Genomic DNA, 10146 nt, shown 5'->3' on the forward strand with positions numbered 1-10146 from the left:
ATATAATCATCAGATTCAACAGGGTAAAAATGAAGGAGAGAATGCTAAGGGCAGCCAGAGAGAAAGGTCGGGTTACCCACAAAGGGAAGCCCATCAGACTCACAGCAGATCTCTCAGCAGAAACACTACAAGCCAGAAGAGAGTGGGGGCCAATATTCAACATCCTTAAAGAAAAGAAATTTCAACCCAGAATTTCATATCCAGCCAAACTAAGCTTCATAAGTGAAGGAAAAATAAAATACTTTGCAAACAAGCAAGTAGCAGAGATTTTGTCACCACCAGGCCTGCTTTACAAGAGCTCCTGAAAGAGGCACTACACATAGAAAGGAACAACCAGTACCAGCCACTCCAAAAACATACCAAATTGTAAAGAGCATTAACAAAATGAAGAAACTGCATCAACTAATGGGCAAACCAGCCAGCTAGAATCAAAATGGTAGTATCAAATTCACACATAACAATATTAACCCTAAATGTAAATGGACTAAATGCACCAATCAAAAGACACAGACTGACAAACTGGATAAAAAGCCAAAACCCATTGGTATGCTGTATCCAGGAAACCCATCTCACAGGCAAGGATACACAAAGGCTCAAAACGAAAGGGTGGAGGAAGATTTACCAAGCAAATGGAGATTAAAAAAAAGCTGGAGTTGCAATTCTCATCTCTGATAAAATAAACTTTAAAGCAACAAAGATTAAAAGAGACAAAGAAGGACATTACGTAATGGTAAAAGGATTGATAAAACAAGAAGAGCTAACGATCCTAAATATATACAGACCCAATACAGGAGCACCCAGATACATAAGGCAAGTTCTTAACGACTTACAAAGAGACTCAGACTCCCACACAATAATAGTGGGAGACTTTAACACTCCACTGTCAATAATAGACAGATCAACCAGACAGAAAATCAATAAGGATATCCAGGGCTTGAACTCAGACCTGGAACAAGCAAACCTGATAGACATTTACAGAACTCTCCACCCCAAATCAACAGAATATACTGTCTTCTCAGCACCACATGACACCTACTCTAAAATTGACCACATAATTGGAAGTAAAGCACTGCTCAGCAAATGCAAAACAACTGAAATCATAACAAACAGCCTCTCAGACCATAGTGCAATCAAGTTAGAACTCAGATTTCAGAAATTAACTCAGAACCACACAGCTTCATGGAAACTGAACAACTGGCTCTTGAATGCTGATTGAATTTGTTCAATGAAATGAAGGCAGAAATAAAGAAGTTCTTCGAAACCAGCGAGAATGAAGACACAACATACCAGAATCTCTGGGACACATTTAAAGCAGTCTCTAGAGGGAAATGTATAGCAATAAGTGCCCACATGAGAAGAGTGGAGAGATCCAAAATTGACACCCTATTGTCAAAATTGAAAGAGCTAGAGGAGCAAGATCAAAAAAACTCAAAACCTAGCAGAAGACAAGAAATAACTAAGATCAGAAAAGAACTGAAGGTGACAGAGACACGAAAAACCCTTCAAAAAAATCAATAAATCCAGGAGCTGGTTTTTCGGAAAGATCAACAAAATAGTCAGACCACTAGCCAGATTAATAAAAAAGAAAAGAGAGAACAACCAAATAGATGCAATAAAAAATGATAAAGGGGAAATCACCACAGATTCCACAGAAATTCAAAGCATCATCAGAGAATATTACAAACAACTCTATGCACATAAACTAGTAAACCTGGAATGAATGGATAAATTCCTGGACACTTGCATCCTCCCAAGACTAAACCAGGAAGAAGTCAAAACCATGAATAGACCAATAACAAGATCTGAAATTGAGGCAGCAATTAAGAGCCTACCACACACAAAAAGCCCAGGTCCAGATGAGTTCACAGCCAAATTCTACCAGACACTCAAAGAGGAACTGTTACCATTCCTTCTGAAACTATTCCAAATAATCCAAAAAGAGGGAATCCTTCCCAAATCATTTTATGAGACCAACATCATCCTGATACCAAAACCAGGCAGAGACTCAACAAGAAAAGAAAACTTCAGGCCAATATCCATGATGAACATAGACGCAAAAATCTTCAATAAAATACTGGCAAGCCTATTGCAACAGCACATCAAAAGCTTATCCACCATGATCAAGTAGGATTCATCCCGGGGATACAAGGCTGGTTCAATATAAGCAAGTCTATAAACGTAATTCACTGCATAAACAGAACCAAAACCAAAAACCACATGATTATCTCAATTGATGCAGAGAAGGCCTTTGACAAAATTCAACAGCCCTTTATGCTAAAAACCTGCAATAAACTTGGTATTGACAGAACATATCTCAAAATAGTCAGAGCTATTTGTGACAAACCAACAGCCAATATCATCAAACTGAATGGGCAAACTAGAAGCATTCCCTTTGAAATCTGGCACTAGAGAAGGATGCCCTCTCTCACCACTCCTATTCAATATAGTACTGGAAGTTCTAGCCAGAGCAATCAGGCAAGAAAAAGAAATAAAGGGTATTCAAATAGGAAAGGTGGAAGCCAAATTGTCTCTATTTGCAGACGACATGATAGTATATCTAGAAGACCCCATCATCTCAGCCCAAACACTCCTGAAACTGATAGGCAACTTCAGCAAAGTCTCAGGATACAAAATCAATGTGCAAAAATCACAAGCATTCCTCTACACCTAAAACAGACTTAAAGAGAGCCAAATCAAGAACGAACTGCCAGTCACAATTGCTACAAAGAGAATAAAATACCTAGGAATAAAACTAACAAGTGACATAAAGGACCTCTTCAAGGAGAACTACAAACCACTGCTCAACAAAATAAGAGAGGACACAAACAGATGGAGAAACATTCCATGTTCATGGTTTGGAAGAATCAATATTGTGAAAATGGCCATACTGCCCAAAGTAATTTACAGATTCAATGGTATCCCCATCAAGCTACCAATGACCTGCTGCACAGAACTGGAAAAAAACCACCTTAAACTTCATATGGAACCAAAAGAGAGCCCACATAGCCAAGTCAATTCTAAGTAAAAAGAACACAGTGGAAGGCATGACACTACCAGACTTCAAACTATACTGCAATCTACAGTAATCAAAACAGCATGGTACTGGTACCAAAACAGAGATATAGACCAATGGAACAGAACAGAGGCATCGGAGGCAACACAACATATCTACAACCATACAATCTTTGATAAACCTGACAAAAACAAGCAATGGGGAAAGGATTCCCTGTTTAATAAATGGTGTTGGGAAAACTGGCTAGCTATGTGCAGAAAGCAGAAACTGGACCCCTTCCTGACACCTTACACTAAAATTAACTCCAGATGGATTAAAGACATGAGCATAAGACCTAATACCATAAAAACCCTAGAAGAAAATCTAGGCAAAACCAACCAGGACATAGGAGTAGGCAAGGACTGAAAGCATTGGCAACAAAAGCCAAGGTAGACAAATGGGAACTAATCAAACTCCACAGCTTCTGCACAGCAAAAGAAACAGGCATTAGAGTGAATTGGCAACCAACAGAATGGGAGAAAATTTTTGCAGTTTACCCATCTGACAAAGAGTTGATATCCAGAATTTACAAGAACTCAAACAGATTTACAAAAAAAAAAAAACCAAACAAGCCCATTCAAAAGTGGGCAAAGGATATGAAGAGACACTTTACAAAAGAAGATGTACATGAGGACAACAAACATATGAAAAAATGTTCATTGCAGCACTGTTTACAATAGCAAAGACCTGGAATCAACCCAAATGCCCATTGATGATAGACTGGATTGGGAAAATGTGGCACATATACACCATGGAATATTATGCAGCAATCAGAAATGATGAGTTCGTGTCGTTTGTAGGGACATGGATGAATCTGGAGAACATCATTCTCAGCAAACTCAAGAACAGAAAATGAAATACCACATATTATCACTCATAGGTGGGTGATGAAAAATGAGAACACGACAGCCAGTCTTCCCTGGACACCATGAACCACACGGTCCAAACCTTCTTCACTCCTGCCAGCACCAGCCGTCCCCCGAACTATGAGATACTAAAGGAGGAACATGAGGTGGCTGCGCTGGGGGCGCCCCACAACCCTGCGCCCCCGACATCCACCGTGATCCACATCCGAAGCGAGACCTCCGTGCCCGACCACGTCGTCTGGTCCCTGTTCAACACCCTCTTCATGAACTCCTGCTGCCTGGGCTTCATAGCGTTCGCCTACTCCGTGAAGGGACAGGAAGATGGTTGGCGACCTGACCGGGGCCCAGGCCTATGCCTCCACCGCCAAGTGCCTGAACATCTGGGCCCTGATCTTGGGCATCCTCACGACAGTTCTGCTGATCATCATCCCAATACTGATTCTGCAAGCCTATCAGTAGATCAGAGGAATCATCCCGGCCAGGGGCTCTGCCCGGGACCTGTCTCCCACGTACTCCAGCTTCCATTCCTCGCCCTGCCCCCAGCCGATCCTGTATCAGCGTTTTACCCTCACACACTTTTCCACAGTTGTGTTCAATAAAGTGCACATGTTCCTGGAAAAAAAAAAGAAAAGAAAAGAAAAATGAGAACACATGGACACAGGGAGGGGAGTACTAAACACTGGGGTCTATTGGGGTGAAAAGGGGAGGGCCAGCGGAGGTGGGGGTGAAGCTGGGGAGGGATAGCCTGGGGAGAAATGCCAAATGTGGGTGAAGGGGAGAAAGGAAGCAAAACACACTGCCATGTGTGTACCTATGCAACTGTCTTGCATGTTCTGCACATGTACCCCAAAACCTAAAATGCAATAAAAAATAAAAAAAAATGCTCCTCATCACTGGTCATTAGAGAAATGCAAATGAAAACTACATTGAGATACCATCTCACGCCAGTTAGAATGGTAATCATTAAAAAATCTGGAGACAACAGATGCTGGAGAGGATGTGGAGAAACAGGAACACTTTTACACTGCTGGTGGGAGTGTAAATTAGTTCAACCATTGTGGAAGACAGTGTGGCAATTCCTTAAGGACCTAGAAATAGAAATTCCATTTGACCCAGCAATCCCATTACTGGGTTTATATCCAAAGGACTATAAATCGTTCTACTATAAGGGCACATGCAGACGAATGTTCATTGCAGCACTGTTTACATTAGAAAAGACTGGAATCAACCCAAATGCCCATCCATGATAGACTGGACAGGGAAAATGTGGCACATATACACCATGGAATATTATGCAGCAATCAAAAACGATGAGTTCGTGTCCTTTGTAGGGACATGAATGAACCTGAAGAACATCATTCTCAGCAAACTGACACAAGAACAGAAAATGAAATACCGCATGTTCTCGCTCATAGGCGGATGTTGAACAATGAGAACACATGGACACAGGGAGGGGAGCACTACACACTGGGGTCTGTTGTGGGGAATAGGGGAGGGACAGCGGGAGGTGGGGAGTTGGGGAGAGATAGCATGGGGAAAAATGCCAGATATAGATGAAGGGGAGGAAGGCAGCAAATCACACTGCCATGTGTGTACCTATGCAACTATCTTGCATGTTCTTCATATGTACCCCAAAACCTAAAATGCAATAAAAAATTAATTAATTAATTAATTAAAGAATGACCATAATGAAAAAATTAAATATGATAGATGTTGGCATGGATGTGGTGAAAAGGGAAGATTTTTTACACTGTTGGTGGGCATGTCAACCTGTAAAAACACTATGGAAAACAGTATAGAGATTTCTTAAAAAACTAAAAGTATATCTACAATTTGATCCAGCAATCCCACTACTGGGTATCTTCCCAGAGGAAATAAGTGATTATATGTAAAAGATATTTGCAGATGCATATTTATAGCAGGACAATTCACAATTGCAAATATATGGAACCAGCCCAGATGCCCATCAATCAATGAGTGGATAAAGAAATTGTGAAACATATATACCATGGAATACTAATCAGCCATAAAAAGGAAAGAAATTATGGCATTTGCAGCAACCTGGATGGAACTGGAGACCGCTATTCTAAGTGAAGTAAGTCAGGAATGGAAAACTAAACATCATATGTTCTCACTCATAACTCGGACCTAAGGTTTGAGGACGCACATGTATAAGGATGTTACAGTGGACTTTGGGGACTATGAGGAAAGGGTGGAAGCGAGGGTGAGGATAAAAGACTACACATTGGATAGGGTGTACACTGCTTGGGTAACAGATGCACCAAACTCTTAGAAATCATCACTAAAGAACTTATTCATGTAACCAAACACCACCTTTTCCCCAAAACCTATTGATATTTGAAAAATGCCAATCGATTTTAATAAACCTCAAAAAAATATTTCTTCTATGGTGAAGGATAAGTTGTTGCATTTGGCCCCACCTACAGCCAAGAAAAGAGGTTTACTTGGCTCATGGTTCTGCAGGCCATACAGAAAGCCTCAGGAAACTTTCAATCATGGCAAAAGGCAAAGGGAAGCAGGCATGTCTTACATGGCCAGAGCAGGAGGAAGAGAGAGGGAAAAGGTGCCACACACTTTTAAACAGCCACATCTTCTGATAACTCACTATACAATACCAAGTGGGTATGGTGCTAAACCATTTATGAGAACTCTGCCCTCATGATCCCATCACCATCCACCAGGCCCTACCTCCAACACCAAAGATTACAATTTGACATAAGATTTGGGCAGGGACACAGATCCAAAGCATATCTTGGGTTCTCAAAGTTCAACGGCATGCCAATATGTTTCCCTATTTCTGGGACTCCAGCTGGTGACATGTTCAAACATTATGGTGATCATTCAGTCTGTTTTTCTTAAAACTAAAAAAAAAATCATAGCTATAACAACATACAGTCCAAATAGGACCCATAACTCAAGTTGTATCTCAAGGCTTTCAAAACACATTTAGGATTCAGAGATTACATCACTACTAAATACTGTCTGAAAGCTAGCCGAGACTCTTTCTTCTCTAAACCCTTTCTATACCTTCTCACCCTTATCCCTCTCTAAGCTAGACTGTCTTTTCCCAAAACTCCTCAGCTATTCTGGGATACTTACTATTTAGGTAAAGACACTTGAAAACTGGTAGATATAAAATAAAATCATTTTGTCATTCGTGCTGTTTCTTAAAGGCAAAATATGAAATTTCCGTCTAAAAGACAACCTCCCTATACTGAAAGGAAAGGTAACACTCTTCAAAAATGAAGAATTGAAAGCAAGAAAATACCCTTCAGACCTTGTTACAATGATTCTTATTTTTTGGGCCTCCTCACATAATTCAGTCACATTTTCATAGTTAACTATGCATTGTCAAATCCAGTATATTAGTAACTGACTCAAACTTATTTACCCAAAATTTGGTTCAAAGGTTTCATAAGATTACCTGTTAGAGGGGAAAAAAATCTTAATGTTTAGTTTTATTTTATTTTGTCAAGCATATAATTTTGATCTGTATTAGGGTGCTCTTGCATTGTTATAAAGAAACACCTGAGGCTGATGAATTTATAAGAAAAGAGGTTTAATTGGCAGATGGTTCTGCAGGCTGTACAGGTAGAAGCATCTTCTTCTGGTAAGGCCCCAGGAAGCTTACAATCGTAACAGAAGGTGAAGGGTAGCAGGCATCTCACATGGCAAGAGAGGGAGCAAGGTGGGGGGGGCTGGGGTATGTGCCACACTTTACAACAACCAGATCTCGTGAGTAGTCACTCACTATTGCTAGGACAGTACCAAGTCATGAGGGACCTGCTCAAACACTTCCCACCAGGTCCCACCTCCAACATTGGGGATTACATTTCAACCTGAGATTTGGCAGGGACACAGATCCAAACCATATCAGGTCCATCTTCTTCTTATAAGATCCAACCATCTTCTTCTTATAAGATCCAACCATCTTCTTATAAACCAGTGAATTTATATTACTATGCTTTACTCATGGCTAAATTTTTAATAAATATTATAAAGTCTTTATTTTTATTTATTTATTTATTTATTTTTGAGACAGAGTTTTGCTGTTGCCCAGGCTGGAGTACAATGCTGCAATCTCGGCTTCCTGCAACCTCCGCCTCCCAGGTTCAAGCGACTCTTCTGCCTCAGCCTCCCAAGTATCTGGGATTACAGATGTGTGCCACCATGCCTGGCTAATTTTGTGTTTTTTTGGTAGAGATGAGGTTTCACCATGTTGGTCAGGCTGGTCTTGAACTCCTGACCTCAAGTGATTCACCTGCCTGGGCCTCCCAAAGTGGTGGGATTACAGGAGTGAGCCACTGTGCCCAGCCAGGTCTTCATTTTTATTCATCTGCATGTTTTTATGTTGTTCTTGTCTATATGTTACATATATATGATAATTTTCAACCAAAATATATAAACAAGCTCTAATTATTTGACTTAAAAGGAAAAAGTTAGTGCTTAAGTCAAATATGTTATCTAAAATACAGTACCTAAAGTTTTATTTTTATTTTACTTTAAGTTCTGGGATACATGTGCAGAATGTGCAAGATTGTTACACAGGTATACGTGTGCCATGGTGGTTTGCTGCACCTATTGACCCCTCCTCTAATTTCCCTCCCCTAACCCCAACCCCCAACAGGCCCTGGTGTGAATGTTCCTCTCCTTGTATCCATGTGTTCTCATTGTTCAACTCCCACTATGAGTGAGATCATGTGGTATTTGGTTTCCTGTTCCTGTGTTAGTTTCCTGAGGATGATGGCTTCCAGTTTCATCCGTTTCCCTGCAAAGGACATGATCTTATTCCATTGTGTATATGTACCACATTTTCTTTATCCAGTCTATCATTGATGGGCATTTGGGTTGGTTTCATGATTTTGCTATTGTAAGTAGTGCTGCAGTAGACATATGTGTGCATGTGTCTTTATAGTAGAATGATTTATTTTCCTTTGGGAATATACCCAGTAATAGGATTGCTGGGTGGAATAGTATTTCTGGTTTTAGAGCCTTGAGAAATCACCATATTGTCTGCCACAATAGTTGAACTAATTTACATTCCCACTAACAGTGTAAAAGTGTTCCTACTTCTCTACAGCCTCATCAGAACCTATTGTTTTTTTTTTAATAATTGCATTCTGACTGGCGTGAGATGGTATCTTCTTGTGGTTTTGATTTGCATTGCTCTAATGATCAGTGATGTTGAGCTTTATTTCTTATGTATATTGGCTGTGTAAATGTCTTCTTTTGAGAAGTGTCTGTTCATATTCTTTGCCCACTTTTTCATGGCATTGTTTGTTTGCTGTTGTCGATTTGTTTAAGTTCCTTGTAAATTATGGAAATTAGGCTTTTATCAGAGAGGTAGATGCAAACATCAAAACAATATAGAACATTTTTCTTTTCACTTTTCTTTCTTTCTTTCCTTCTTTCCCTCCTTCCCCCTCCCCTTTCTTTCTTTCTTTTTTTGGGGTCTCTCTGTTGCCCAGGCTACAATATAGTGGCATGATCACTACTCACTGCAGTCTTGATCTCCTGGGCTTGGGCAAAATTTTTCTTTTTACTAAAACCCAACCTTCTCTTTGTGTTGTGGATGTAGTGAAGACCACCTCGGTCTGTGTGGGTACCCTGAATTACAATTCTATAATTCCCAAATAAAACATTTAATTTAAAAGATTTATCTCTCTCTCTCTGTCGCCCTGTCTCTCTCTCTCTCTTTATATATATTTGAGACAGAGTCTTGCTCTGTCACTCAGGCTGGAGTGCAGTGGCGTGATCTCAGCTCACTGCAAAGTATTCTCCTTCCTCAGCCTCCCAAGTACCTGGGATTACAGGCAGTCTATCATTGATGGTGGCACTTGTCACCATGCCCGGTGACATGTATTTGTAGTAGAAATGGGGTTTTGCAATGTTGGCCAGGTTGGTCTCCAACTCCTAACCTCAGGTGAATCACCTGCCTTGCCCCCACAAAGTGCTGGGATTACAGGCATGAGCCACCATGCCTGGCCTATCTCTGTATTTTATTTTGACGTCAACAGTTACCTGTCAATAAATCACTGTCACTACCATCTACCACTACAGATTGGTGGGTTTCCTATAAAAGACATCAGACATAGAACGAAATTGGATATGTAAATTAAAAAAATGGAACCCAAGTAAAATATAATTGTATTTTGTCAGGGAGCGGTGGCTCACGCTTGTAATCCCAGCACTGTGGGGGGCCAAGGC

At 40.4% G+C, this 10146-nt stretch overlaps 1 pseudogene; it reads left to right on the forward strand.

The window, feature by feature from the left end:
* Positions 1-3962: 3962 nt before the first annotated feature.
* LOC100400547 (interferon-induced transmembrane protein 3 pseudogene) lies at positions 3963-4480 on the forward strand (annotated as a pseudogene).
* The last annotated feature ends 5666 nt before the right edge of the window (positions 4481-10146 follow it).

The sequence above is a fragment of the Callithrix jacchus genome, chromosome 11 (genome assembly GCF_049354715.1).
Source record: "Callithrix jacchus isolate 240 chromosome 11, calJac240_pri, whole genome shotgun sequence".
Lineage (NCBI taxonomy): Eukaryota > Metazoa > Chordata > Mammalia > Primates > Cebidae > Callithrix > Callithrix jacchus.